This window comes from Triticum urartu, chromosome 7 (assembly GCF_003073215.2).
Source record: "Triticum urartu cultivar G1812 chromosome 7, Tu2.1, whole genome shotgun sequence".
In the NCBI taxonomy this organism is placed as follows: Eukaryota; Viridiplantae; Streptophyta; class Magnoliopsida; order Poales; family Poaceae; genus Triticum; species Triticum urartu.
In genome coordinates, this window is record NC_053028.1 from 37,490,357 (window position 1) to 37,499,805 (window position 9,449).

A 9,449-nucleotide genomic window follows, 5' to 3' on the forward strand; every position below is an offset into this window, starting at 1 on the left:
GGTTCTGGAACTTTTTCTCTGGAATATTTATTATTCCCTTTATATTCGACGAGAAGCCAGTCGGGACCTTCATACTGAGCAGGCATTCAAAAAAATATTTCCTTCTCTTCTTTGGTAAGAGCGTAGCTGGCAGGACCTTCATACTGCTTTGGAGGTATGCCGTCTTTTTCATGCAAACGTTGCAGGTCCTCCCGTGCCTCAGGTGTATCTTTTGTCTTCCCATACACGCCCAAGAAGCCTAACAGGTTCATGCAAAGGTTCTTCGTCACGTGCATCACGTCGATTGAAGAGCGTACCTCTAGCTCTTTCCAGTAGGGTACGTCCCAAAATATAGATTTCTTCTTCCACATGGGTGCGCGTCCCTCAGCGTTATTCGGAATAGCTAGTCTGCGGAGACCCTTTCCAAATATTACATGTAAATCAGAGACCATATCAAGTACGTGATCACCGGTACGCATGGCGGGCTTCTTCCGGTGATCTGCCTCGCCTTTGAAATGCTTGCCTTTCTTTCGACATTGATGGTTGGTCGGGAGAAATCGATGATGGCCCAGGTACACATTCTTCCTGCATCTGTCCAGGTATATACTTTCAGTGTCAGCTAAACAGTGTGTGCATGCATGGTATCCCTTGTTTGTCTATCCTGAAAGGTTACTGAGAGCGGGCCAATCGTTGATGGTTACAAACAGCAACGCATGTAGGTTATATTCCACCTTTTTGTGCTATTCCCACGCACGTACACCGTTTCCATTCCACAGCTGTAAAAGTTCTTCAACTAATGGCCTTAGGTACACATCAATGTCGTTGCCGGGTTGCTTAGGGCCTTGGATGAGAATTGGCATCATAATGAACTTCTGCTTCATGCGCATCCAAGGAGGAAGGTTATACATACATAGAGTCACGGCCCAGGTGTTGTGATTGCTGCTCTGCTCCCCGAAAGGATTAATGCCATCCGCGCTTAAACCAAACCATACGTTAGTTGGGTCACCTGCAAACTGAGCCCAGTACTTTCTCTCGATTTTCTCCACTGCGACCCATCAGCGGGTGCTCTCAACTTCCCGTCTTTCTTACGGTCCTCACTATGCCATCGCATAAACTTGGCATGCTCTTTGTTTCTGAACAGTCGTTTCAACCATGGTATTATAGGAGCATACCACATCACCTTCGCAGGAACCCTCTTCCTGCGGGGCTCGCCCTCAACATCACCAAGGTCATCTCGTCTGATCTTATACTGGGCATGCGTTCAAATCCTTGTACGCACTGCGGTAGAGGATGCAATCATTATGGCATGCATGTATCTTCTCCACCTCCAATCCTAGAGGGCATACGACCTTCTTTGTTGCATACGTACTGTCAGGCAATTCGTTATCCTTTGGAAGCTTCTTCTTCAATATTTCCAGTAGCTTCTCAAATCCTTTGTCAGGCACAGCATTCTCTGCCTTCCACTACATCAATTCTAGTACGGTACCGAGCTTTGTGTTGCCATCTTCGCAATTGGGGTACAACCCTTTTTGTGATCCTCTAACATGCGATCGAACTTCAGCTTCTCCTTTAAGCTTTTGCACTTTTCCCTTGCATCAACAATGACCTGGCGGAGATCATCATCGGGCACATCGTCTGGTTCCTCTTGATCTCCAGCTTCCTCTTGATCTTCAGCTTCCCCCGTTGCAGCATCACTGTATTCAAGGGGCACATAGTTGTCATCGTCCTCTTCTTCTTCGTTGTCTTCCATCATAACCCCTATTTCTCCGTGCATCGTCCAAACATTATAGTGTGACATGAAACCTTTATAAAGCAGGTGGGTGTGAAGGATTTTCTTGTCATAGTAAGACCTCCTATTCCCACAATCAGGGCATGCACAACACATAAAACCATTCTGCTTGTTTGCCTCAGCCACTTCAAGAAATTTACGCACGCCCTTAATGTACTCGGAGGTGTGTCTGTCACCGTACATCCATTGTCGGTTCATCTGCGTGCATTATATATAATTATGTGTGTCAAAAGTAAGAAAATTAGACAAGTATCTATCTAAAGTAAGATTATTTTTTCTTTCAGAAAGAAGATAAGAACAAGAGTCTCACCATGGTGGTGTCGGCGACGAGATCAGCGCGGGCGATCGACAGCGGTGAAGACGAGGATGGGGCATGACGGACCGCTAAACCTAGACAAATCTCTAAAAAATGGAGCTCCGAGGTCGAGCTTCGAGAGGAGAAAGCTTAACTAATGTGGCTCGGGCATTTCATCGAACACCTCACATGCATAAGAGGTGAGCTAGAGCACCCAAATGCCCTTCCTCGCCGGCCAGCAAAAAACAAAGCACTGTGGAGTGCTCTGCTCGCCGGCGATGGGTATATATAGGAAACTCATTAGTCCCGGTTCTTGGCTGGAATCGGGACTAAATCCCAGCCTTCTCTGCTGGTTCGAGCCAAGAACCGGGACCTATGTTTGTGGGCCAGGAGCGAGGCCCATTGGTCTTGGTTCGTGCCCAGAACTGGGACAAATGGGCCCAGACGAACCGGGACCAATGCCCATGAGGCCCCGGCCGGCCCCCTGGGCTCACGAACCGGGACGAATGCATCCATTGGTCCCGGTTCGTGGAAGAATCGGGACTAATGGGCTGACCAGACCCGAACGAAAGCCCCTTTTTCTACTAGTGCCCACCGACTATTAGCAACGAGATAAATTATACCTGCCTCAAGGAGCTTTAGTATTTCTTTTCTTACCACTTCTTTCATCTTAGGATTCAGCCGTCGTTGGTGATCAATAACTGGTTTGGCGTCTTTCTCTAAGTTTATTTTGTATTGACGTAGAGTGGGACTAATGCCCTCAAGATCATCAAGAGTATATCCAATAGCAGCACAGTGCTTCTTCAGAGTTTTCAATATTTTTTCTTCTTCCTTCTCTGAAAAGGTTAGCACTAATAATAACAGGATATATCTTCTTTTCATCAAGATAAGCATATTTAAGAGTATCAGGCAATGGTTTAAGCTCAAACACGGGATCACCCTTGGGTGGAGGAGGATCCCCTAGGATTTCAACAGGCAAATTGTGTTTTAGAATGGGTCCTTGTTTAAAGAATACTTCATATATTTCCCTTCTTTCATTCATAAACATATCATTCTCATGGTCTAGCAAATATTGTTCTAAAGGATCATTAGGAGGCACAACAATAGAAGCAAGAACAATAATTCCATCTTTACTAGGCAATTCTTCATCATGGGGTTGTCTACGAAATTTAGAAAAATTAAACTCACGAGACATATCATCCAAACCAATAGTAACAACATCCTTCTTGCAATCTATCTTAGCATTAACAGTATTCAAGAAGGGTCTACCAAATATAATGGGACAAAAGCTATCTTGAGGGGAACCAAGAACAAGGAAATCAGCAGGATATTTAACCTTCCCACACAAGACTTCAATGTCTCTAACAATCCCAATTAGTGAAATAGTATCTCTATTAGCAAGCTTAATGGTAACATCGATATCTTCTATCTCAGCTGGTGCAATATCATGCATAATTTCTTTGTATAAGGAAATAGGTATTGCACTAGCACTAGCACCCATATCACACAAGCCATGATAACAATGATCTCCTATTTTAACAGAAATAACAGGCATGCCTACCACAGGTCTATGTTTATCTTTAGCACCAGGTTTAGCAATTCTAGCAGTCTCATCACAAAAGTAAATAACATGCCCATCAATATTATCATCCAAGAGATCTTTAACAATAGAAATATTAGGTTCAACTTTAACTTGCTCAGGGGGTGCATAAGTTCTAATATTACTTTTACGAACCATAGTTGAAGCTTTAGCATGATCCTTTATTCTAACAGGGAAAGGTGGTTTCTCAACATAAGCAGTAGGAACAATAGGATCATTATAAGTGATAGTCTTTTCTTCAACTTTAATAGGTTCAACTACTTTTACTTATATGGGAGGATGATATTTAAACCACTTCTCCTCAGGGATATCAACATGAGTAGCAAAGGATTCATAGAAAGAAGCTACTATCTCGGAGTCAAGTCCATATTTAGTGCTAAATTTACGGAAAACATCGGTATCCATAAAAGATTTAACACAATCAAACTTAGGTGTTATACCTAACTCCTTACCTTCGCCGAGATCCCAATCTTCAGAGTTGCATTTAATTCTCTCTAATAAATTCCATTTGAATTCAATAGTCTTCATCATAAAGGAACCGGTACAAGAAGTATCAAGCATGGACCTATTGTTGTCAGAAAGCCGAGCATAAAATTTTTGAATAATCATTTCTCTTGAGAGATCATGATTGGGGCATGAATATAACACTGACTTAAGCCTCCCCCAAGCTTGAGCGATGCTTTCTCCTTCACGAGGCCAAAAATTATATATAAAATTACGATCACGATGAACAAGATGCACAGGATAAAACTTCTGGTGAAATTCCAATTTCAATCGCTTATAGTCCCATGATCCCATATCATCACATAGCCTATACCATGCCAATGGATCTCCCTTCAAAGATAAAGGGAAGACCTTCTTCTTGATAACATCATCGGGCATACCTGCAAGTCTAAATAATTCACAAACTTCATCCACATAGATTAAGTGTAAATCGGGATGCAATGTTCCATCTCCTGCAAAAGGATTAGCTAGCAGTTTCTCTATCATACCCGAAAGAATTTCAAAGTAAACATTTTCAGTAGGTTCAGTAGGTTGAGGGGTAACTAATTATGGTTCCGGACGAGGTGAAGATAACCCAAACAAACCCCTCAAAGGATTATATTCCATAGTAACAAGTCACAGTAAATTTCAGCACACTATATAAATTTTTACTTACCAAATTCCACCTACCAAAGGCGCTTCACTCCCCGGCAACGGTGCCAGAAAAGAGTCTTGATGACCCACAAGTATAGGGGATCTATCGTATCCTTTTCAATAAGTAAGAGTGTCGAACCCAACGAGGAGCAGAAGGAAATGATAAGCAGTTTTCATTAAGGTATTCTGTGCAAGCACTGAAATTATCGGTAACAGATAGTTTTGTGATAAGGTAATTTGTAACGAGTAGCAAGTAATAAAAGTAAATAAGGTGCAGCAACATGTCCCAATCCTTTTGTAGCAAAGGACAAGCCTGGACAAACTCTTATATGAAGGAAAGCGCTCCCGAGGACACATGGGAATTATCGTCAAGCTAGTTTTCATCACGATCATATGATTCGCGTTCGATACTTTGATAATTTTATATGTGGGTGGACCGGTGCTTGGTGTTGTCCTTACTTGGACAAGCATCCCACTTATGATTAACCCCCATTGCAAGCATCTGCAACTACAACAGAAGTATTAAGGTAAACCTAACCATAGCATGAAACATATGGATCCAAATCAGCCCCTTGCGAAGCAACGCATAAACTAGGGTTTAATCTTCTGTCACTCTAGCAACCCATCATCTACTTATTACTTCCCAATGCCTCCCTCTAGGCCCAAACAATGGTGAAGTGTCATGTAGTCGACGTTCACATGACACCACTAGAGGGATGACAACATACATCTCATCAAAGTATCGAACGAATACCAAATTCACATGACTACTAATAGCAAGACTTCTCCCATGTCCTCAGGAACAAACGTAACTAATCACAAAGCATATTCATGTTCATAATAAGAGGGGTATTAATATGCATAATGGGTCTGAACATATGATCTTCCACCAAGTAAACCAACTAGCATCAACTACAAGGAGTAATCAACACTACTAGCAACCCACAGGTACCAATCTGAGGTTTGGATACAAAGATTGGATAATAGAGATGAACTAGGGTTTGAGATGAGATGGTGCTGGTGAATATGTTGATGAAGATTGACCCCCTCCCGATGAGAGGATCGTTGGTGATGACGATGGTGATGATTTCCCCCTCCCGGAGGGAACTGTCCCCGGCAGAACAGCTCTGCCAGAGCCCTAGATTGGTTCTGCCAAGGTTCCGCCTCGTGGCGGCGGAGTCTCGTCCCGAAAGCTTGTTATGATTTTTTCTCGGACGAAAGACCTCATATAGCAGAAGATGGGCATCGGAGGGCCATCAGGGAGCCCACGGGGCAGGGGGGCGCGCCCAGGGGGGTAGGGCGCGCCCTCTACCCTTGTGGCCAGGGTGTGGCCCCCCTCTGGTACTTCTTGCGCCCAATATTTTTTATATAGTCTGAAAAGTGCTCCCGTAGAGTTTCAGAACTTTTGGAGATGTGCAGAATAGGTCTCTAATATTTGCTCCTTTCCAGCCCAGAATTCCAGCTGCTGGCATTCCCCCTCTTCATGTAAACCTTGTAAAATAAGAGAGAATATGCATAAGTATTGTGACATAATGTGTAATAACAGCCCATAATGCAATAAATATCAATATAAAAGCATGATGAAAAATGGACGTATCAGGCCCATCTAGGCCCATTAGTTCCCCCGGGGGGTTCGGTAACCCTCCGACACTCCGGTTTTATCCGAAACCACCCGGAACACTTCCGGTGTCCGAATATAGCCGTCCAATATATCAATCTTTATGTCTCGACCATTTCGAGACTCCTCGTCATGTCCGTGATCACATCCAGGATTCTGAATTAACTACCTTCGGTACATCAAAACACACAAACTCATAATACTGATCGTCATCGAACGTTAAGCGTGTGGACCCTACGGGTTCGAGAACTATGTAGACATGACCGAGACTTATCTCCGGTCAATAACCAATAGCGGAACCTTGATGCTCATATTGGTTCCTACATATTCTACGAAGATCTTTATCAGTCAAATCGCATAACAACGTACGTTGTTCCCTTTGTCATCGGTATGTTACTTACCTGAGATTTGATCGTCGGTATCTCAATACCTAGTTCAATCTCGTTACCGGAAAGTTTCTTTGCTCGCTCTGTAATGCTACATCCCGTAACTAACTCATTAGTTACATTGCTTGCAAGGCTTATAGTGATGTGCATTACCGAGAGGGCCCAGAGATACCTCTCCGATACACGGAGTGACAAATCCTAATCTCGATCTATGCCAACTCAACAAACACCATCGGAGACACCTGTAAAGCATCTTTATAGTCATCCAGTTACGTTGTGACGTTTGATAGCACACTAAGTGTTCCTCCGGTATTCGGGAGTTGCATAATCTCATAGTCATAGGAACATGTATAAGTTATGGAGAAAGCAATAGCAACAAACTAAACGATCATCGTGCTAAGCTAATGGATGGGTCAAGTCGATCACATCAATCTCTAATGATGTGATCCCGTTTATCAAATGACAACTCTTTGTCCATGGCTAGGAAACTTAACCATCTTTGATCAACGAGCTAGACAAGTAGAGGCATACTAGTGACACTCTGTTTGCCTATGTATTCACACATGTACCAAGTTTCCGGTTAATACAATTCTAGCATGAATAATAAACATTTATCATGATATAAGGAAATATAAATAACAACTTTATTATTGCCTCTAGGGCATATTTTTTTTCAGGTGGTACTTTGCAGTGGGAGTTGAGTGGTGTGAGTTCGCGACCCTTGAGACTCGACCGGGACAGCGGAGGCTCGACGCAGTAATAGCGACGAGGCATGCGGTTTGCATGGGACATGAAGACAGGCCAGGGCTCTGGTGGTCATACATGTGGTGAGACAACTGCGAATTTGACTCGGGATGACTACAAGGAACGGTGAAATTCTTTCAAGTTTCAGGCAGACGGTCAAGAAAGGAGCGGTGATGTTGAGTTCAGGTAACTCTTATTTGTGACACCCAATATGTGAGTTGTTTACTTTCACGCAGGTCAGTGATCAGTGTGTGATGGCGTTGCATGGATACTCTAGAAGTTGGGAGCACAAACTAGAGTAACAAGGAACTTAATTTTGCTCGAGTGTTGACTGTGGTCAAGAAAAGAAGGGACTACAAATTGCAGGTGGAGTCACATGGAGTCTTTGGAGTAGCAGCGGTACTCACGGGATAAACTCAAGTCCAATGTACATGAAAGTTTGACGCATTAACAAATTCATGGTGGTGGAGAATTAATATTCGTTAAGGTGGAGTTTGTTAGAGTTATGTTGAATATTGTATACAAGGTAGGTTACAGTTAGACTCTGAGTAGTATTGTGTTTAGGTGGATATGGAGTCGTGTCCTAGTAGTATCCTATGCCTCTTATAGTAGGGGTAGACACACGATGTAACCTATGTCAACATAATAGTACAGGCAAGCGGGGGAGCCGACGGCGTGTGCCGATGCCCGGGCGGCCGGTGTGCCATATTATAGCGGTGTCATAGGAAGGAGTGCCCGTAATTAGACCCCAGGATATAGCCATGTCAGTAAACCTTGTTAACAAATTTGATGTCGTGTTTGTGTGATTGATTGGTCTTTAGATAAACGATATGCCTGGGATTGAAGTCTAACATGATCGGATCGCCCATCCGCTTAGAGCACTGGTCTCCTTCTGAGATCGTGTGCAGACTGTACACCCGTTAAATATTCGGGTAATGGATCTGGGAGAGCTTGACCCGCCAAACCTCACCTGACCCGACTGCTAGGTTGATGCGGATTTGAAAATGATTCATAGTTTTGAAAAGAAATAGCAGGGTCGGCCCAAGCGTTTATTGATCTGAAAAAGTTGATTAATTTTGAAAAAAAAATTGCAGGCTTTGTAAAAAATTCATAACAGTTGAAAAGAGTTTGTGGATTTGAAAACAAAATTCATGAATTTAATAAAATGTTCATGAATTGAAGAAAAAGTTCATGAATTTTTCAAAAGAAAAGAAAATTGAGAAAAAAAAAAAAGAAGAACCGGACAAACCAAAACTTGAAAAAAAAAATAGGCTCTAGTTGGTTAGTGTTATATTTGAAGAAGAAAAGGAAAGTAATCTTTATCTTTATCTTTACCTAATATTAAAAGACGAAGGCTTTCATAGTTCTTTATAAGTCATCCTTTTACATCCATTTATCTTGTGTTAATGTGAAAAATTAATGGCTGAGATTCAAAAATAGATCTATGTAATAGTTTGGAAAAAACCTTCTCAATATGAGAAGAAAACCGAAAACAAAATCTGAACGCCACGTCCAAAACCTCGATCCGTTCCGGACGATCTCGACCAGGAGCCTAGCACCGAACTGCACGGAACGTCACGTCCAAAAATCGATTCGTTTCATAAAAAACAGATGCTAATCAATCTCTGAAAAATAGGAAACTGCATTGTCTCTAAACGCAAAAAATCACGTGACCACACATGATTGCTCATGAAGTTCAAGGAAGCCTTTAACCGCTGCAATCATTTTCTTCAAAAAACATCTAAAGGAAAAGGACAGGCTTGGCGCGAGCGTCCCTGCTCTCGCGCGCTTCGCAACGTCGCCGTGAGAACCAGGGAGGAGCGCCCTGACGGACCGGGAAGCTGCTGCTGCGAAGCGCAGTTACGGGTCGGGCAGGATCACCACCGTAGATCGAGGAGGAC